Source organism: Gnatocerus cornutus, chromosome 9, assembly GCF_029298725.1.
Source record: "Gnatocerus cornutus isolate USDA-ARS CGAHR chromosome 9, icGnaCorn1.1, whole genome shotgun sequence".
NCBI classification, from domain to species: Eukaryota; Metazoa; Arthropoda; class Insecta; order Coleoptera; family Tenebrionidae; genus Gnatocerus; species Gnatocerus cornutus.
The window spans coordinates 3,428,370-3,451,258 of NC_142241.1; the positions used below are offsets into that span (position 1 = coordinate 3,428,370).

Here is a 22,889-nt window from a genome sequence, read left to right on the forward strand (position 1 = left end):
TGATGTAGCACTTCCGTTGGACTATTAGCTTCTTCATCTAAAGTTAATCCTCCAAAAGAAATCTCCAAATCTTTAAAAAGTGAGGTTAGTTTTGACTTACGGTGATCTGCTGTCACAACGACAAATATCAAATTTCAATTATACCGACATTTCAGCGGGAAGTTTGAAATTAACAGTGTTTAATTTGTTTTTTTTTTTTAATAATGCCGTAAAAGCATCGAAATAAAAAATTACGGTCTGATTGAGAATCATTCAAAGAATAATTCACCATTGACCGAATTTCATTTGGGGGTTCGAGAGAGCAGGAAAAAAATAAAATTCATTTTCCCATGTTATTTCCCTATGTTCAGCAATCGCTGGAACACCCGGTATATATTATTATTATATATATTTATTATTATATTATTATTAATTTTATCTTCCTTTATTAAGCGCTAGAAAAGTTTTGTCGATTGCTTTGAAAATTAGGATAGAATGCAGATGTCGGGCGACTCGTATACAGGGTGTTAGGTAACGTTACGGCCATAGACTAATGGGTAATTAAGTAAGGCAAACTGACTCGGAATCCGCAATTAATTTAATTTTTTTCGTTTTAGTTAAAAAGCTACAAGGCTTTAAAGTTGACCAATAGAATGGCTTCAAATAATTTTTCAATTTTACAGAAATCCAAGTAGCTTTCGGACCAAACGAATAATTTGTCACTTTCCCGTCACATTTGAAGTTTTAAATCAGTGGCGTCAATAAAAGGGAAAAACAATAACGCAATTTTATTCAAAAAACAGACAATAAAGCAACACTACACTAGATGTTCAAAATGGCCACCATCTTGTTGAACACATAATTGTAAACGACGCAACAATGTTTCCTTTATTGTACCGAACACATTTTCGTTTGGACGAACTTGATTTGGGATGTCCACAAAAATGGAACAAGTACGCCACTGATAAAAAATTAGAACTGTCAGTTTGACATTAAACAAAAAATTTCCTTCAGTAACTCTGATTCAAATTTTTGTAACCTTATGCAAATTGTTCTCTGATTGGTCACATTCAAAGCCTTCCAGTTCTTAAACGGTTCAAGAAAACCCGAAAAAAACTTATTATAAAACTTACTATATATTTATATACAGGGTGTCCCAGAACTCATGCCTAGCCGAAAACCGGGCATATCAAGAAAAGCTGTGAATGTGTAAATTGCTGAAAAAAAAGTTCCAACTCCAACAGAAACAGAGAAAAGACATGACAAAGTTGACCAATCACAAGGCCGCGTGGGAATGGTCTGGAGGATACACTCGCGTGTTGCTAAGAGACCAGTTTAAATTTTCTCCTTTGAATTTTAAATAACGTAGAAGTAACGTAAAAATAAACGTGGCTAAATAATGCTTTTTTTTACTTGTGGGCTTTATAGCACTCGCCTTCGGCTCGTGTATATAAATGGCCCACGCGTAAAAAAAAGCACTATTTTAGCCACTTGTTGTATAAAATACTATTTTTTAGAACTACCATTATGTGGTTTTCATTTGTCAAATTAACATTAGACGTCAGTTAAAAAAATGTAGTAGCCCAAATCAATTTATCCTGTTTAAGATTAAATTATGAAACCTAGCAATATTAATATTATGTGTGCTTTCGCTTCTGGGATTGGTCATTTTCGTTAAGCAATTTCTCAATTTTGATGCACATCAGGATAAAACAAATTGCATTTTTGGCATCCTGATTGCTGTCGGCATCCGCCCTTTTTCGGCTAGGCGTGAGTTCTGGGATACCCTGTATATATTATTATTATAATAATATAATATAATATAATATATTATAATATAATATAATATATTATTATTATTATACATATATACAGGGTTCGGCAACACTTGTGTGCACCCTCAAAATCGCCTTTAATTTTAAAATGAAAATTTTGGAAATTTGTATACGCTCATAGTTGACAAAGCTTTAGAAGCTGACGCAAAAATTTGTTTTTTGTCACGGTTTGGTATAATTTTATAGTATAAATAAGTATAATTTTTAGCGAATTTTGAGTTTTTTTTTTTTTTTCCAACATAACTGTGATACAAATATCTGAGTTTTTATTTTAAATCTAATGCAAATTGTGTTTAAAATTTGCCAAAGAAACGTTGTTTTATCAAGTTAGTTTTCAAAATTATGACAGTGCAGCGGGAAACTACGTTTACACCAAAATTTCACAAGTTACTTCATTCACTTTTAAAAAGGTTAATTTTGATTAACACGGACATGTTGCACTTTATGGACACCAGAAATCGTTAATTAACATCGACAAAGCGACAGTTTCACCAAGTAAGACTTTTGTTACCATTTAAAACGAACCAAAGGCTAGATGTCATTTGTGACACAAGATGTTGACAGATGGGTGTAAACGTAGTTCCCAGTTTTGACGTAATGAAATTGGAAACTAACTTGATAAAACAGCATTTTTTTCTCAAATTTTGAAGTCAATTTGCATGGAATCTAAAATAACAGTTGACATATTTTTTACACATTTATATTGAAAAAAAATTAAATTAGAGGTTGCTATCACAAACCCTTTCAATTACCTAAAAATTACATATTTAAGGCGTCGCGACGCCAAAACTATCAGTGATAAAAAACAAATTTTTGCGTCAGCTTCTAGAGCTTTGTCAACTGTGGGGGTATGCAAATTTTCAAAATTTTATTTTTAAAATTAAAGACGATTTTGGGGGTGGACACAAGTGTTGCCGGAGCCTGTATATTTATTATTATATTATTATTAATTTTATCTTCCTTTATTAAGCGCTAGAAAAGTTTTCTCGACTGCTTTGAAAATTAAGCGACTCGTATAAGTAACTGTCGTTTTCACTTCTCTAAAAATTGCAAAAGAATTTATTTCAAGCATATTTTTTATTTATGACATATTTCAAGTATGCAAACATTACTATTCAAAAAGAAAAATTTTAACTCAATTTTGTTTTTGCTCTCTACATTGAGTTCAATCTCATTAAACAACACCAACCGTTACTGAAATTCCTAATTTAAGTTTTCTAACATTCGAAGCAAAATTACGAAGTTGGTCTTCGATTTGTGGGTTTTCTGTAATGCACGGATAATCGAACAAATATCCTTGCACGGATAATCCGCACTCGGATAATCGAGGTTCTACTGTATTGTAGGAAACTAACTATTTATACTAAAGATGCACGAACGGTCCGCCCGAAGCAAAAAATTCCCTCCACATTTCTTCCTGGTGCAACAGATGTCAATTCCCCATGTCAAATCAGTAAAACCTCCGGCTTTTATTCCGTAATTTTTACAGCTTAATAGACATTACGTTTCCCTTTAAACGAGCCACCGACGATGCCAGATTACATCACAAATTCACTCATTAACCGCCCAAATTACACCGTTCCGACTCCGTCCTTTTTCATAATACACTACAATTTAACGAGCCAAGCATATTCCATTAAAACCAAACCCATCATCGGTTATACGAGCGGGAAAAGCAAACTCGGGAATTATTGCAGTGGTACCAACCACACGGGAAGTGTGCAGTTTTTCGGGACGACGGCGTCGCGTGAGAGACGAAGAGGTGTGACGTATAACCGTTCAAAGGTGGATGTGGTAAAGTCGAAGGTATTGCGAGGCATAAGCAATTTCTGGATAATGAATGTAACTGAGCCTTGTAATTACCGGGGGTGCTGTGACAGCTTGTGCTTGCTGGTCACACTGTCACGCATGCCGCTGATGATATACAGAGTGATCAATGAAAAATGTTGGACTCACCAAGTGGCGGGAAGACAGAAAGCTCACCTGCAACAAAAAAGATCTGTCATCTCTAGACGTTCCAAAGTTATACCATTATAAATATTTATCTTTTCTTCAAATTAAACTCTCTGCTCGTAACGAAATCTTTCCGTTGGTAGTCTAATTACAATAATTGGGAAAATCCTCAAAAAAATAAATAAATTAGACGCATCCGTCGCTGGAATAATCAAAGAATCAGCGATTTAATTATGGTCGTAGAAAATGGAGGGACGGGACGCTTCTCTCCCTCATTCTTGGAAGTAGGTAGCTGTGCGTAGCCAAGAACGCGATCTTCCTAGTGAAGTGTGTAATTAATCCGAAAATGCAGGTAATTTATGCCAAGAATGTTTATTGCAGTCGAGGAGCTAATTTACGAGCCGTCACCGCATGGACGGACGTGTAAGGGGGCACAAATTACTGCTAGTTTCTGCACGATGTGTGCGGAATTGTTACTCTTATTGCTTCATTTTTCACTCAAATGTACCAAATTTTATTAAACTATCCACAAGAATACTATATTGTCTAGAGGTTCTTTACATTAACTCTCTATTTTCAGGTTCTCCTTAAAAGTGATATTTAAAACAACAGTAGATTTCAAGATATGAAGATAAAACTTGATTCACGTTTGATAACAAAACTGTGTTTTTTTTCTTATTTTTACCAGAAATGATTTTAATGCATAAATGTAAAGAACAGACTATTTTACTCTTCATAATCAAAATTTCCATATTTTTTAAAGAAACATTCTTTATATTTTTAGTGTAATTTCTATATTCTCGTCATTTTTTGTCTACATGGTTAAGGCGAAAATAGACTTGCGAGAAACTTGCGTGAGTTCTCGCGCGAGTTCTTGCTTACGTGTTTTCACTGTTTGCGAGAAATTCTGCAAGTTTCTCGCGCGAGAATCTGGTGAGTTTTGGCTTTTGCAATTTTTCACAGAATTCTAATTTAGAAAAAATGAGAGAACTCGCGCGAGATTGAAAATGCTTGTACAGTATGTCCCCGGATTGAATTCACAAGAGGAAAAAAAAAAGTTTATTTTCCATTTTACAAAAAAATTACAAACAGATAAATCTGCAATTAAAATTTCAAAATTATTAGTTTGAACTTTTTCATTATTTTTATTTATTAAATTTTGTAATCGTATTTAAATAATAGCAAGCTGTGGATTCACAATATCAAATAGTGCGTTAAAGATTCAAGAAAAATTTACCCAATAATTTGTAAATATTAAAAAATTGGAAAAAAAATGCAATTGCATCCATCAATTGAGAAAATTCGAAGCAGTCTAAAAGAATTACGAGTTACAATTGAACTATGTGCTAAAACAGGTAATGGGTCAATCAAATAGTGGAAATTGGTTTGAGTTAAGGAACAAATTTCATTCCTTTGACATTTTTTGCAAAATTAAAAATAAAAATGTTCTTCGTTATTTTTTGTTTTTTTCGATTTTTAGTTTTAATTAAAAATTTATTTATTTTAAATTAAGCAAAAAATATTATTCTTTTGTCATTTTTTTTTTCCTCTTGTGAACTCAATCCGGGGACATACTGTATATAACTCTTGAATTTTTGTCTCAAATATCTAGACGATTCACTGTAAAACAACATTCATAATGGTAAAAATGAATTGGTTAGATCGTTTCTCACAAGTCAATTTTGACAGGTCTGTGCGAATATATTCATATCACACTAGTGACTTTTACTTTCGTAAATAAATGTACGAAAACATCAACCATCTGACTATGTGAAATACGTCACTTTTATATGCGGTCGTAGAAAAATGACAATTAGAATAGATAAGAAATAAACTATTGTCAAGACTTATGGTTTCTTCCTGATGACAGAAGATAGTAGGAAAAATAGTGTACATAACTCGTCGAAAAGTTTTATTTTTGCACTCGTGTAGTATCAGCACTCGGCTGGCGCCTCGTGCATCTACTTTCACACTCGTGCGAAATTGGTTACTTTTCGGACTTGTTATGTAAATATCTATTTCAAAATTGCGAAACATAAATTCATTTTTCAAAAGTATTGGGATTCTGTTCATCAAGCTGGTGGCTATCTTAAGTATTTTAATTCATTTCGTTTAATAGCGTTCGTCTGTTGTATTTTTTTTAAATATACCATATGATGAAAAAAAATCAAATAATTAAACAACGCGTTTTTTCTTGATTTGACCAAAAATAAATTTTATGCTTAAGGCGGTTTGACACAATCACATTGTTGAACGTCAATTTGAAAGAAAAAATTCGTAAAAATTTGAGAATTTTTCTTTCAAATTGACGTTCAAGATCGGCATCCTTCCTTGCTCTATGGGTCATGAGTTATGGGACATCCTGTATTTATGACTCACGACTCAGAGACCAGGGAATACAGATTGCAAATTTTAATTTAAAAGTGGAACCAATTGCTAATTTAATTTTTGTTTCCAATATAAATACGTTAAAAATCCTCAATTGGGTGAAGTGACTTGTGACAATTTGATGTAAACGTACTCATTTATTTTGAATACCGCATTTCAAGGTCATAACTTGTGACAGTTGTGGAGCTCTACGACAAATTTAAGAGGATTTATGTATTGAAAACAATCACGAACAGGTCTTTGGGTGTTCCAGTACTCGTTTATGTTCAATTCAATGGATAAATCTTCTCAAATTTGAGGGAAGAGCTCCACAATTTTCACAAATTATGACCTTGAAATGCGGTATTCAAAATAAATGAAGAGTAGTTTGCAAACTGGTCATGATTTTCAAAACTTACTTAATAAAACAGCGTTTTTTGTCGCAAATTAAAATAGCTATTTACATTCGAGTCACTGTAACTAGTATTTTACAGCTCGATAGTTTTAGCGAAGGTGCCATTTTGCTAGAGAGCTATAAAATCGTTACAGTACGAGATTTGTATAACGTTTTTTGGCCGAAAAACATTAATTTAATAAAATAATTGCGTTTTTTGAAATTCATGAGAAGTGTCAATCTGACACTGCAATTTTCGTCATCTTCTTATAGATGGGGTTAGTGTCAAAATTGTATTTTAATTTGATTTTAAAGGTAGAAATATCATTTTGATAACTAAAATAACCTGTATAAATAAAATAGTACTTTGGTAGCCAATATTTATTATGGTAAAGGTTGCTTTCATCTCATTACTCCTGAACGGCTAGTGCAATCTGACTATTTTTACCGCATTATGAGTGCAACTGAAAAGTACCATTGCTCTGAATACGACTGAAAAGTCCATTAAAAAGTTCAATAGGCTAAAAAAACAATTTGCATTAGATTTAAAATAAAAACAGATTTTTATCAGAGTAGAAATATGGGCAAACCGAGAGATCGACGCGACGTGCAGCGGAAAAAATCTGAACTGTCCGTTGAAGGATAAACACGTGTTAAAATTTCGCGTTTTCGGCTGTTAAAGTGTGTTTTTTCACGTGAGGAGAGTTCTGTGGTGTTAAAAGCGGGTTTATTTGTTGATTTTTTGTGTTGTAAACGTCCGGAATACAAAATTGCATCCTTCAATGGGCCGACATATTGTTGATTCACAGCGCCACCTCTAGCTAACGGGTGTTCAAAAACGATTATATTTAGGGTTGGGGGTGAAAATTAACTTGTTTACGCCTATTTTACAGTGTCAAAATTGGCAGATGTTGAAAATGACATTTCATTCAGTTGACAGCAAATAATGTTAGGTTAGAAAAACACTTTTATTGCAAATTTGCTTATTAACGCAGATTACTGAATTAAAAAACCTTTTCGTCCAGTGCCGGATTAATCATGCACTTCCAGATTTCTTTCCCACAGAGCCAGTTTCTTCAAAATTACGTAAACAAATGTTCAGAGTTTGTCGAAACTGTGGGTAGTCAAAAGCAAACTCGGGAAATTTTTCTCGAAACTCTTCCACACATAATTCAAATGAATATTGCCAATTTCCATCGACTTTTCTTGCGTTTCGATAATAAGACAAACCATGAATATCTTATGTTCTTCAGATAAACCCATTGTGGTAACACAGTAATGAACATCAAAACGTACAATTTAGTTCTAAAAGAACTGTTTTTTATCACAGGAACAAAGCAAAAGACGAAATTAACAACAAATTGACAAAACCGTTATCAAAATGTCAAGTGTGGCGTCAAATTAGATAAGCAACCAATCGCACACAACTTACGCAGTAATTAAAAAAGTTAAGTGTCAATTCCATAGCCAACCCTAAATATAATCGTTTTTGAACACTCGTTAGTTTGCAAGCCCAATTGAGAAAAATTTAAATTAGCGGGTGTTTCCAAATAAAACTCAAAAATCGTAGTAAATTGTAGTAAACTCAAACACTTAAAACTCGAATCTGAATAACTTTTATATCCCTAACTTGACTTAGCAGATAAAACTTTGTACTCCTGAAATTTCAAAAAGCATCAAGCTACGTTCTTTCTGATTAAGAAAACGAAAGAGCAATGATATAAAGAGTACAATTTAACATAAGGATTTTCTATCCAAAATTTCCGCTTATTTTATAAAAAACAAGAACACTGTTAAAACCCAACTCTACAAGTCACACAATCCTTCCAAGTCGCCGCCTAATCCAAGAAATACAGAACAAGCCTCGAACAAACAGTCGCCGAGGTTCCGGTTGTTTAAACAAATATGTATTCTGCAAAAGAAGGAGTATCATCGCGGTTCTTGTTTTACTTCGTCAAGCGGCAGTTGGTAAGGTTGGCGGTGGAAGGTTTTGGCGTTGTCGGCAAATGACAGACAGGCTGAAGGGCGGGTTATGAAGCTCACCACAGACCACATCACAGCTCCTTCTGTTGTTTGCGAGGAATGAATGCGGCCAGAGCTTGCTTACGGCAAGGTACTATTAAAACAAAGTAGCTCGGCAGTTGCTTTATTGGGCCGTGCGGAATTAAATTACAACGCCGATGTTATATTACCTTTTATTGTTATAACGTTAAATCAAAGTCGAAGGTTTAATAACGCATCGTCCTACACTATAAATAGACCAGGGTCGATAATTTTTGAAACCAAAAAAATCGTAGTGGAATGAAACCTATTGGAAAATGTTGAGAATATTACAGAAATGAAAGGAAAAATAAATTACGGTCGATTCGAGATCGGGAAGTGGGAGAGGGTGGGTTTTTAAGGGTTAAAATAGGTTTATCTCGATTTCCGGCAAAACTACAAGTCTTATGGAAAAAAGTTAAATGGCAAAGTTGTAGGTAATAAAAAGATATACAACTTTTGTATTTACACTTTTTTCTCATAACCTCAAAATTCACATGAAAAACTCAAAAAACCACGTTTTTGGTTTTTTATTTTTATCTTTTACAATTTTTTTTTTTTTATCAAATTTGGTGAGAAGTTACCTTTGTATATACCAAATACACAAGAATTTTTTGGATTTGAAAAATTCATTTTTTCGTTAGTTAAAAGTTAGTGCGCTTTTTATTCGTTGAAATGTCTACTTTCTGATAGTGTAATAAAAAATATACGTCACTACGGAAAATATTTTCAAAAAATTTAAAAAACGAAAAAAACTCGAATCGAAAAATTATTTTTCTATTATTATGTACAATTTTGAGCTATTTATTAATATTAACACTGTAATTACTTATTTAGCGTATGATTCTATGTTACATTGATAAACAAAAAAATTTTCAATCCATCAAACATTAAGATTGCAAAATAAAACATGGGAAAATGGTTGTTAAAAATATTCAAGATAGGATTTAAAGGGAATTTTATCTAAAAAATGAGGATGTTATAATTTTTTTTTCAGTAAAAAAGCTGGTTTTATTATATTTTTGTCATAAAAAAAATCTCATACTATATAAATGTTCTTCCGAATATTTTTTAGTTCAATAATTTCTGTCTCTTTGACGGTATTCCTTCGTCGTTTTCCGATTCTAGCAATAAAATTTTGGGAGGTTTTTAATCTAGACTTATTTATTAATTGTGCCAAATTACAAAATTATCGATCAAAAGAAGCACATTTCGAAATTTTTTAAATTGATGATGGAACTAGAAATTTTTGAAAAAATATGTTAATGCTTGTAGCTCCAACAATTTTAATGCCAAAGCAATCAAATTTGACAAAGTTACTAATTTGGACTTAGTTACTAACCATACGAAACTTTAAAGTTATGCAGCAAAAGATACTGAATTTGAAATTTTTTCATAATTTTTTTGAATGGACCAAAAACTGTAAAAATTATTTATTAGGGTTTTTATCTCGGTCAGTTTTAATGCCAAACAATAAAATTTGAGGAAGTTACTAATTTAGACTTATTTATTAACTGTGCAAATTGCAAATTGCATAAACCAAGAAAGTCAAATTTTGGAATTTTTTATTTTTAAAAAGAACCAAAAACTTTTGAAAAAAATATATGGGTCTATTTTAATGACAAAACAATGAAATTTAGCAAGGCAATTTCAGATTTAATTACTAATTAGTAATTAAGTTCAAAGTAGTAATTTTGCCAAATTTGATTGCTTTGGCATTAAAATTGTTAGAGATGCAGCCCTTATTAGACAATTCTTTCAGATTTCGGTTCAATCAAAAAATTTAATTTTCCAAAATTAGTACCTTTTGCTGTATAATTTTTAAATTTGGCATATTTAGTCTGCTAAATTTCAAAATTCTACAGCAAAACGTACTAATTTTGGCAAATTTAATTTTTTTTATTAAACCGTTAACTGTTTAAATTATATATGTATTAAGGGCTGTATTTTTAACAAACATGAAAATTGAGGAGATTACTAATTTAGACGTACAGTAATTATTATAGAATTAATTATTACAGATCAAAAATGTCAAATTTTGGATTTTTTTATTTTGGGAATAAACTATAAACTTTTGGAAAAAATATGTTAAAACTGTAACTCTGTTAATTTAAATGCCAGAGCAATCAAATAGTTGTTTGTTAATTATGGTAGTACCTTTTGATTGAAAAATTTTTTGTTAATCAATGTAACTTAGAATCATACGCTAAATGAGTAATTACATAAATAGCTCAAAATTGTACATAATGATAGAAAAATAATTTTTCGATTCGAGTTTTTTTCGTTTTTTAAATTTTTTGAAAATATTTTCCATAGTGACCTATATTTTTTATTACACCATCAGAAAGTAGAGATTTCAACGAATTAAAAGCCCACCAACTTTTTTAAAAAATCTGATATTTTGACGCGTGAATTTTCGATTGAAAATTAGGGTGCTTTTTCGGTATTAAATAAAACTAAGGAGAAAAAATGAATTTTTCAAATCCAAAAAATTCTTGTGTATTTGGTATATACAAAGGTAAGTTCTCACCAAATTTCATAAAAAAAAAAAATTGTAAAAGATAAAAATAAAAAACCAAAAACGTGTTTTTTTGAGTTTTTCATGTGAATTTTGAGGTTATGAGAAAAAAGTGTAAATACAAAAGTTGTATATCTTTTTATTACCTACAACTTTGCCATATAACTTTTTTCCATAAGACTTGTAGTTTTGTCGGAAATCGAGATAAACCGATTTTAACCCTTAAAAACCAACCCTATCCCACTTCCCGACCTCGAATCGACCGTAATTTATTTTTCCTTGCATTTTTGTAATATTCTTAACATTTTCTAATAGGTTTCATTCTAGTACGATTTTTTTGCACTTTTTACCTTTTTTGAAGGCTTCGACACTGGTCTAAAAGCGGTTTGTTGGCGGAAAAAAAACCGCGAGCAAAGGCTAGTTTTCGAGCGAAAATGTCTAAAATTTCTACAAATCTCCTTCGTAATTTAAATCGAACTGAACCTTCCTTTAATTAAAGTAGTCATGAATATTTCACACTCACTAATCGATAATTCCCAATCGATTGAACCGGACCTCCCTTAAATTTCGATCGAATTTCAAAAGATTTAATAAACCAACCCCAAACCACCCTAAAAACCACCTATCCGGTCTTCGTTCTGTAAAAATCGTATCAAATAAAAGCCTCTCCATACCGAATAAGACACTGCTTGTCGCGCCATAAACGTTTTATATCTTTTTGATCGAAACAATCCGGATTTTATAAAATAATAAACCGCCATCTGTCGCACGATTGCGCTCATAAAAGTGCAGTGCTCGTCTTATTGGCGAAACATGTAATAAAGAATTTCAATAAGATCGAAAAAATCATCTCGTCCGTTAATGCGGCAAATGGCACAGAAAACACGACGGAAAACAACAAAATCTAATCTGGGGGCGGCGATAAACAATCGTGCGTCATATTAAGAAAGAGTTGATCAAACATATGGAGCGTACATCGCGCACGATTTATTCCATCCGAAGATGTCTTACGGCTTAACGCATCAAAGGACGCCAATACAATTTCCCGTGGGGGCGGAATTCGTAGTCATGTAAACATTGTCCACTTTTTTACAACATTTGGGGACATTAAAGTGCCACTAAAACGTTGAAATATTCAACGATTTCTACTGATTGTCAAAAAGTCGAAACCGGTAATAGTAAAATATTCATCTATTTTTAATGCGGAGGGTGAATTATTGAACACATTGACAGGAACGGTATTTTTGGAGACTTAATTAACACTAGATAAAGACATAATTTTGATGCGTCTGATAGTTAATTGCTTCATTAAACGGTCGTTTAGTGGATACAAAGAAATTGAAATAAAATATGTAATTTCGGCCACGTAGATGTAGTTGTTGATAAATAAATTTAGATATATCTATTCTAAAATTTATAGGTTGTTCGACAGTCGCTTTGATGTAGACAGACTGAAGTTCTTAAGAGGGTTAGGTAAAAATAGATTCCGTGTTAAAATAGTAGGGCGAAATCTACGCAAATAAAAGTTTCTACAACTTTTTGGTGACATATGAGAAAAGTTAATTTCACTAGTCAACAAATTTTGGACGAAACTTGTACTGGAGCACTCATTTCTAATAACGTAGAATAGTTTTCTGATTTTAAAATCGAAGCCCGTTTTGCTCTTTCAGGTCAGGATTAAAAGGTATTTGTAAAATAAGTTTTTCCAGTTTTGCTAAACTACACACACAAAATTTTTTTTTAAATAATTTTTTTCTCAAACTGGTCTCTAATACATGCGTATTAAAAAATGAATTAAATTTCTGACTTCTTACATAGCGATTCTTTGATGCATTTCTGTTAAATCAGTTAGTGAAACCGGATTGTCCTATAAATGCTATATTAAATTAAAGTTCTGCTAAGTTGGTGTAAATCGTCAATATATTTTTTTAAATTAGCATGTCGATTTTGCGTGGCAATATAGTTGCAGAATCATAAAAATCTATAATACATATTTCATTGGAAAGGTAATAAAAAGCTTCCCAGCAAACAATAGAACTCGCCGGATTTTTTTTTTCCAAAATGATGGAAATTGCAAAAAATGAATGATTTTTAAATACGTTTTGATACATTTTTGCATAGAACTCCCAAATTCGCACTTTGATTTGATAATACGTCATTAGAAAGATTGAGATCTCTGCTTTCTAACGCTCTGTCAAACAAATTATTATCTTTTACCATTTGGAAGCTACATAGCAAAGAATATAGAATCATTTTTGGTAAAAAACATGTTTTGGTAACTTTCGAAGATGTAAAAATTTTTAATTTGATATTTGCATCGGTTACTGCCGCCAAGTTGTCCGGAAAAAAAGTAATTCAAAAAACAATACAAAAATGAAATTTTCTGTGATATTCAGCTGCCCAATTTGTGCAAAGTTTAAAACAGATTGGTAAGTAATTGAGGTTTATAGTTACTCATTGTGTTTTTGAAAAAATCTCCTTTCAAAGACTTCTACCCTATAATTTTTTTGGTCCATAATGCTGGGAAAATATAACGAAATTCTTAAGAGAATCTAATAAGAATTTGGACAAAATCTAAAAAGAATCTGCTGATGACATACAGAGGACTTAAAGAGAAGTCGATGAACGTATACAAAATCTTGAAAATCGAGAGACAATTTAAGAAGAAGTTAAAGAAAACCTTATGCTTATTCCTGAATTCAAGAAAGATCTAGAGAGAATTTAGAAAAGGCAAGAATCTACTCTATTTTCTTGGTATTTTTTAAAAAATAATGTCTACTTTTAGGTATTTGAATTTGACAAATCCTCTTAGAAATTTTTGCATTTTCTCGATAACTTAGATTCTTTCTAATTTCTTATTTTTTTTCAGATTCTGTTCACATTTCCTAAATTTTTTCTTGATTTCTTCTAGATTTTGCAAACATTTTCTTGGAATTTTCCTAAATTCTCTTTAGTATCCGCATTTTCTTCAATTTTCTTTAGATTTTTGTTTAAATAAATAAATTCCTTACATTTCATGTAGATTGTCTATATTTCCACTAGATGTTCTAGATTCTCTATCCAGTCTCGCTAGACATCCTCTAGATAGATTTTCACTAGATTTTTTAGAATTTCTAATAAGTTTTTTATATTCTTTAGACCAGATTCTTTTTAAATTTTCTCTATTCTTTAGATTTATTAGATTAGTTAGACTCTCTACACCCCGTGTAAGTTCTCTAGGCTTTCTCTGGATTTCTGCAATTCCTTAGATTTTCTAGATTCCATAGACTTGCCAGGACACTTTTGTATCCTCCAAATTTTTTAGGTCCGAATACATTTTCTAAATTTTCTTTAATTTTATTCTAGATTCTTACAGATTTTCAAGATTTTTTCTAAATTTTCTAAATTTTTTAGATTGCTTATATTTCCTAAATTCCAAATTTCCACCTGATTTTCTAGATTTTCGCTAGTTCGCTAAATACCCTCTAGATTCTCTAAACTTTCTAGACACTTAGTAAATTTTCTAGACACTATAGAATCTTAACATTTGATTCTCTCTAAAAATATTCTTCATTATGTAGATTCTATAAATTCCTACTATATTTTCGAATTTCCTTAATTGCCTGAATTCTCTAGATTTTCTATACTATTCTTAGACTCTTTCCACTAGAATTTCGAGATTCTCTAAATATCCAGTTTCGCTAGACACCCGCTAAATTCTGCAAATTTTTTTGACTCTCAGTTCATTTTCTAGGTTTTCTAGATTTATCTAGGTTTGCTAGACTTCCTCTAGATTCTCCAAAACTTCTAGACTCCCAGTAAATTTTCTAGACTCTTTCTAGTTTTTTTAGACTATCTAGATTTCCATAAAATTTTCTCAATTCTGTAGACTCTCTATATTCCCTCTAGATTTTCAAGATTACCCAAGCTCACTAGATATCCTCTAGATTCTCCACATTTTCTACATTCCCACTTCTAAATAAGACGTTTTTCAGCATCAGGAAGTTTTCTAAAATGTATTAATCTGCGCTGTGTTAGCATTTAAGTCATTTTAAAACTTAATAAGTGTCTAGAAATTAAGATTTTTTTAACCAATAGCATTTTTTGTATGAACTAGTCAAAAAAACAACTTCGCAATGTGTTTTATCCTGTAACTTCTAAACGATAAGAGATAGCAATACATTTATCAATGCCCCAAAAATACAAGATCTTAATCTTTTCAATAATGCATTACAATAAGAAATCGATATAATAATTCTAGATACAAAATTGCATATGAAAATCAGTAGAAACTGCCTTTCTTTTAGAACATGAAGATCAGTTTTTCAAAAATATCATGGAAAATATATACTTATCCTAGCGATAAAATTTATAGGTCTTTGGAAAACTATTTAAATTAGCAAAACACTGTCGAGCAAATCCCATAACTCTGCAAGTTTTAAGAAAAAGTCAAAAAAATTAATGTTTGTGCACTAGAACCTAAAAAAATAATCACTAAATCCGGATCTTATAGAGCAAAACGTTATCAAATTGAACCCCAATAGAAAAAGTCCGAACTTTTATTTGCTTAGACGTGTGTCTTAGGCTGCCAATATTCAAATTCCACTCGACTTGGTAAATTGGTTTCCCATAAGCTTTCAACTTGTGTTTCAGGCAAGCAGACTCCAAAATACATCTTCAAAACGATTCTTGCTCGAAACCGTCCTTTTAATTTCCTCCTAATCTCGCGTAGAAACTCGTGTGTTCCCTATCTAGGTAAGGTGTCTAAATGCAGCGGGTTCAAAGTCTCGCCGGTTGTGTTTAGTACGGCGACAGTAGCGCATAATGTGCACCGTTTGCGGGTTAATTAGAGAGAGGGGCGAATAGCCGGCATGGTACAGGGTATCACCAATATTGGCGCTATGCAGCACGACTTCACGTGTGTTATGCTCGCCCGACTCGCATTAACCAGAAGCGCACTGCTTTAAATGAGGGGGAGAGGAGATCAATTAAGCCCCATCGTCTTACCCCCACAGAGACGGCATTAGGATTAAGGAGCTCGCGAAATGAGAAATCCATATGTAGATTATGGCAGGACTGGTCCGGATAAGCGAGACATCGCCACCGCGGAGTATGCATACTGAAAAATTTAAAATCTCACGCCTCCGTGGCTGAAATTAAAATTTCCAGTCGTAACAGCCAGGCGGAGAATATTAACAGAAAGTTGCCTCCGTTGTGAAAATTTAATGATTTTGGTCTTGTTAAACAATGCATGTTAGTCGAGGGCGCTCGAAAAAATGTTCCCTAATGGCTGAATACTTTATTTTGATTATTAACCAAGTTACATTATTGATTTTTGTTTGCAGAACTTCCGAGGAGAAACTTTCCACGTTCATAAATTTTTACGTCTCTTTTCTTGAAAAAGAAAATAAACGACGAATGAACCAGCGTTTACTGTCCGATTTTTAATAAAGCGATTTCAATGGGGTAGTTTCACTTACACTGCTGAAATCATTAAGACTGCCAGGAAAAAACATCCACTTCAAGGAGGAAACTACCAAGAAGTATAACGTTTCAACGAAAAACTTGGAATATAGTCGAGCTGTCCTTCGCAATTACCAACTTTGCTGCTCCTTCATTTCTTGGGGGTGTAAACGTGTAGCACTCCCTGGGATTGGGGCGGCGAAAGAAGGAACAGGGATGCGTTCATTAAAACAATATTTTTGATATGTTGGATAATGAAGGGATGCGTGTCAGGTTAGACTTCGCGAATTGGGGTGCAATTTTAATTCAGTCAGAGCGCTCAGTTTTAACTGTAGATGAATAATTTTTGCGCTAATTTCTATTTTTTATTACAGAAAAGAAAAATCCAATACTTTTTTTCATAAGTTTATTTATTTGATTTTAATAAGACGAACCAAAAATCTTTGATTTTTTAAAGTTATTTCTTGTAACTCTGACAATTTTTTCGGTATTAGAACGAGATTTGGAGAGATTGCTACCTTTGATGCATTTATTAAGACTAGCAAATAACAGTTTAGGAATAAAATAGAAAAAAAAAAACTATAAATTTTTATTTATAAGATGGACTAAAAATTTCTTTTTATTTTGTCACATCTCGGAAAATTTAAGCGCGATAAAAATGAAATTTGAAAATGTTACGTCCAGTTGATACGTCCAGTTTTACAATTTTAGAACGAGAGAAATTTTAGATTTGTTTTTTCTAGATCAAGGCAAGAATTAACAAGTAAAATAAAATTAGTAACTTCAACAATGTTATTGCAAAAAGATCGAAATTTGCAAGCAATAGAAGCTTTGAGTGGTCTATTAACGCCGCCAAGTTACACAATCGTAGAACAAAAAAGAAAATTTTTAGAGATTTTTTTGCCTTAAACTAAAAATTTCAAAAAAAAAAATAAATAAAATCTTTAACTCCGATAATTTGAATGCTAAAAGAACGGAATTGATGAGTCTAATAACACCACAAAGTTACACAAATGTAGAAAAAGAAAAAAAAATAGATTTTGAGTTTTTTTTTGTCTTAAACTAAAAATAAAAAAAAATAATAATTTAACTCCGACAATTTTATCCCAAAAAGAACAAAATTTGGAAGAAATAAAAGCTTTGATAAGTCTGTTTAGACCACCAAGTATCCCAAATGTAGAACAAGCAAGATGAACATTTTTAGAGATTTTTTTGTCTTAAATAAACTAAAAATTCTTTTAGATCCAAAAACTTTTATCAATTTTTATCATAATCATTCTCAAATTTTATCATAATAGTCGTAATTTAGCAAGTTTTCTACTGTTGATTAAAACCAATAAATCATAGTTTTAAAACAGAGAAATAATTTTTTTTAATTTTAAATGTCCGGCGCTATTAGAAGAAAATTTGGGCGCATGGGTATTTTTGATGTGTTTATAAATTATATTCAAGTCAATAAATTCAGAATAAGAGAGAAAAATTTTAGAAATCTAATTTTGGGCTCAAGAGAAATTGATGTGTCATTTAAATTTGCAAAATAAAAAAATTAATAAATTTGTGACTCCGACAATTTTATGGCTAAAAAAACAAAATTTGGAAGCAATAAAAGCCTTAAAAGTCTGTTAACATCACCAAGTTTCACAATTGTAGAACAAGGAAGAACATTTTTAGAGATTTTTTTGTCTTAAATAAACTAAAAATTCTTTTAGATCAAAAAACTCTGAAAATTTTATCGTAATAGTCGTAATTTACAAACTTTTCTACTGTTGATTAAAACCATTAAATCATAGTTTTAAAACAGAGAAATATTTTTTTAATTTTAAATGTCCGGCGTTATTAGAAGAAAATTTGAGCGCATTGCTATTTTTGATGTGTTTATAAATCCTATTCAAGTCAATAAATTCAGAATAAAAGAGAAAATTTTTAGAAATTTAATTTTGGGCTTAAGAGAAATTAATGTGTAATTTAAATTTACAAATAATACCTAAACAGAAAAACTGACAAAATTTCTATTAATTTTACTATGGCAGAAATAGAATTAGTTAATAAAAAGCAACAAAATTAAACTGAAAATTAAAAGAAACAAATAAAGTAAATTATAAATTAAACTAAAAACTTATTAAAAATGTGTTGAATAATTGTGTTCGAATGTAAAATCAGTTTGCGGCGCGGCGGTTAGTAAAGCCATCAAATGGAAATTTAGAATAAAATGAAATCTACTCCACTTGTTTTTCCTGCATAATTTTTAAATGATTAAATAATAAATTAATGAATTAGAAGAATTTTGTTAATTTAAGTAATTTGTAGTTATTAGTTATTAGTTATTTTTTATTCAGATTCTAAATAGCAGTCGTAATGTGTACCTACTAATTTCTTTTAAAGTGCTCGCATGAATTAGTTAAGCTTAGAAATCAATCAGAAATGTTTCTTTTTTCAGCATTGAAATCTACAAAACGAGTCTTGGAGGCGACGGACACGTAATCGATAGAATCTAAAGTTTGTTTAAAATAGTAGTTTAGTTTATTTTTCCCAAAAGCCATCGATTGCATTCGTAATGAATTGTCGCTTAGTTGTTTATCCGTCCAGCGACCCCCGAATTAACGAAATTAAGCTCTCGCGTCGTCGGCGTCGCAACGTCGAAAAACCCTCAATTGATACAAATGACTTCCGCGTACAAGAACACACTTTACCTCACTCGCACACAAATCGCCACAACACCAAGTTCGACTTACACTTGGAATCTTCGCAAAACAAGAAGAAAATTTTGAAGTTAGTTCTTTAGCGCGGGCACTCGGACCATCCGGAGGACAAGCACTGATTGCGTGTCTTGGGGTTGCGCAGAGGAGGCGTCGCCGAAAAACTTGGTCGGATAGTCAAGGGGAGGGTGCACACGGACACCTAACAGCAATGGCCTACCTGCGTCTCCAGGAGCTGCTGGGTGCCGACAGTAGGCGAGGGGTGGTACTGCACGTCTGGCCGCTGTAGACGCCGAGCGCACTTTGCGGCTCTCCTGAAGAGAACTTGGGGTGGACGCACGAGCGGCCCGCCCGCCGAGCGAGCGACAAGGACCATCGCCATCGACCAGATCGATCCGACGCACACGAGGATAACAGGACAAGACGCCATCTCCACGGCGGAAAAACGGGGTGACACCCGGAGGATGCTGGCGACTCTTAAATCCGCTCAAAAGGGCCTTTTTAACACCGAAAAACAGGCAGAGCGCACAGTTGCGGCCACGCAAGCGGGTGCTTTTTAGATATTCAACTGAATAAAAAAATTAAATAATACAAAAAAAAAAATAAAAAACAAAGAAAAAATTGAGGAAAATTATGGAAATATGTTCCTGAGAGATTATGAAGAATAAAAAATAAGTAGTACAATTTTTTTTAAGAAATCACAAAAATATAAGAATGATAAAGAAACCTTTAGAATAATAGACAATCCTAGAGACCTAGAGAATTCTAGAGAATCGTAGAAAAGAATTGAAAATCTCTCAAAATTACTGAGAGCTACAGAAAATCTTTTAAAATTTGTAAAATCATTGAATTTAAAAAATCGAATGAATTCAAAATTATGGAAATATGTTCCTGAGAGATTATAAAAAATAAAAAATATGTAATACAAAAATTTATTTGTGAAACCTAGAAAATCGTACAAGAATGATAAAGAAACCCATAGAAATCTAGGGAATCCTTGAATCTACTAAGAATCCTGGAGAATTCTAGAGAATCGTAGAAAAGAAATGAAAATCTCTCAAAATTACTGAGAGCTATAGAAAATCTTTTAAAATTTGTAAAATATTGAATTTAAAAATCGAAGGAATTCAAAGAATAGGTTCTCTATTTTTAATCTTCGTCCTTTAAATTTTGATTTTTAGGCATTAAAAATATTAAAGTTAAGCTGAAATTCTCATGTCTCTTGAACTTGAACTCATTAAAGTAAAGAGTTTTAGGAAATAAAGCACTTGAAGAATTCAAAGAATAAAGAGAATATTAAAAAAATAAACAAAATTGCCCGGCGCCTCCACCATTTTTATACACTTTTTTTTTAGGTCAAATAAATTAAAAATTAACGGCATTTGCATAAATATTTTTGGATTTTTCTTTGGATTTATCGTATTAGGTAATAAGAGCGACCGGAAATGGTGGAAAAATTGATTACTGCATATTTAGAAGCTACCAAAATAATTAAACAAAATTGCCCAGCGCTTCCACCATTTTTATACACCTTTTTTTTGGTTAAATAAATTAAAAATTAACGGCATTTGCATTAATTATTTTTGAATCATTTAAAGTAAATTGTAGGAAATTAAAACATTTTGAAATATTCTACAGAAACCTAGAAAATGACAAAAATTGAGGAAAATTATGGAAATATGTTCCTGAGAGATTATAAAGAATAAAAAATAAGTAGTACAATTTTTTTAAAAAACACAAAAATACAAAAATTCGTGAAACCTAGAAAATCTTAGAAGAATGATAAAGAAACCTATAGAATAATAGAGAATCCTAGAATCTACTAGAAGTCCTTGAGAATTCTATAGAATCGTAGAAAGAATTGAAAATCTCTCAAATTTACTGAGAGCTACAGAAAATCTTTTAAAATTTGTAAGATCATAGAATTTAAAAAATCGAATGAATTCAAATAGGTTCTTCATTTTTAATCTTCGTCTATTAAATTTTGATTTTTAGGCACTAAAAATATGAAAGTTAAGCTGAAATTCTCAAATCTTGAACTTGAACTCATTAAAGTAAAAGTTTTAGGAAATAAAGCATTTAAAGAATTCAAAGAATAAAGAAAATATAAAAAATAAACAAAATTGCCCGGCGCCTCCACCATTTTTATAAACTTTTTTTGTCAAATAAATTAAAAATTAACGGCATTTGTATTAAATATTTTTGGATTTTTCTTTGGATTTATCGGATTAAGAAATAAGATCGACCCTAAATGGTGGAAAAATTGATTACTGCATATTTAAAAGCCACCAAAACAAAAATAAACAAAATTTCCCGGCGCCACCATTTTTATACACATTTTTTTGTCAAATAAATTAAAAATTAACGGCATTTGCATTAAATATTTTTGGATTTTATTTTGAATTCATCGGATTAAGTAATAAGATCGACCGGAAATGGTGGAAAAATTGATTACTGCATATTTAAAAGTCACCAAAAAAAATAAACAAAATTTCCCGGCGCCTCTACCATTTTTATACACATTTTTGAGTCAAATAAATTAAAAATTAACGGCATTTGCATTAAATATTTTTGAATTTTATTTTGAATTCATCGGATTAAGTAATAAGATCGACCGGAAATGGTGGAAAAATTGATTACTGCATATTTAAAAGTCACCAAAAAAAAACACCAAAATTTCCCGGCGCCTCTACCATTTTTATACATATTTTTTTTGTCAAATAAATAAAAATTAACGCCATTTGCATTAAAAAAGTTTGGATTTTTCTTTGGATTTATCGGAATAAGTAATAAGATCGACCGGAAATAGTGGAAAAATTGATTACTGCATATTTAGAAAACACCAAAAAAATATAAACAAAATTGCCCGGCGCCTCCACCATTTTTATACATGTACTTTTTTGTAATAAATTAAAAATTAACGACATTTGCATTAAATATTTTTGGATTTTTCTTTGGATTTACCGGATTAAGTAATAATAGTAATAATAATAGTCACCAAACAAATAAACAAAATTTCCCGGCGCTTCTACCATTTTTATACACATTTTTTGGTCAAATAAATTAAAAATTAACGGCATTTGCATTAAATATTTTTGGATTTTTCTTTGGATTCATCGGATTAAGTAATAAGATCGTCTGCACATTTAGAAGTCACCAAAAGGACTTGAATTTCGGGTAATTTCGCGCGATTCATCGAAGCAGGTGTGCAGTTTTTCCCAGGCTTCGCATCATGTCCTCTGACTTATTGGATCTTGTGTTAACACCGCTAAGCTGAAAGGGTTGTGCGGATGCGCCTGGCCAGAATCTATTAAGCGGATTAAGTCCCGATGAAGCCATTCCAGAACGGTCTTCTTCATTATCTGCGGTCTGGCAGCTTTTACTTTGTCTATTAGATTAGAGTCGGGATTATGCATTTTTCGGCGTTGGTTTTTCTCCGTCCGACGCAGAACGCGGCTCCAGAGCGAATGCTCTCCACCGAGTCCACAAGAGAGCAGGGCGCACTCTCAAACCCTTCCACGTTATTCCACGCCCCGGCTACTAGGCTTACTAACTTACTTTTTTCTCCCTTTTTCGGGGCACGAAACTTTTTCGGAGTAATGTATAGATGAACGATTTTCCCTCCTATATTATACTACACATAAATCGAGGTGGAACGGCTCTAC

At 31.8% G+C, this 22,889-nt stretch overlaps 1 protein-coding gene across 11 annotated transcripts in view; it reads right to left on the reverse strand.

The window, feature by feature from the left end:
- Nucleotides 1-22,889, reverse strand: part of LOC148167833 (uncharacterized) — a 291,253-nt gene that overhangs the window by 124,086 nt on the left and 144,278 nt on the right. Inside the window, exons 1-2 of one of the 11 annotated variants that reach the window (XM_088046393.1) lie at nt 19,261-19,405; nt 3,771-3,797 (exon numbers count right to left, since the gene is read on the reverse strand). The exons of 9 other annotated variants lie outside the window; for them this stretch is intronic. The gene's annotated coding sequence lies outside the window, so the exon portion shown is untranslated. Of the gene's footprint in view, nt 1-3,770; nt 3,798-19,218; nt 19,406-22,889 lie in introns of those variants that run through there. One more of the 11 variants, XM_088046394.1, reaches the window with a different exon arrangement.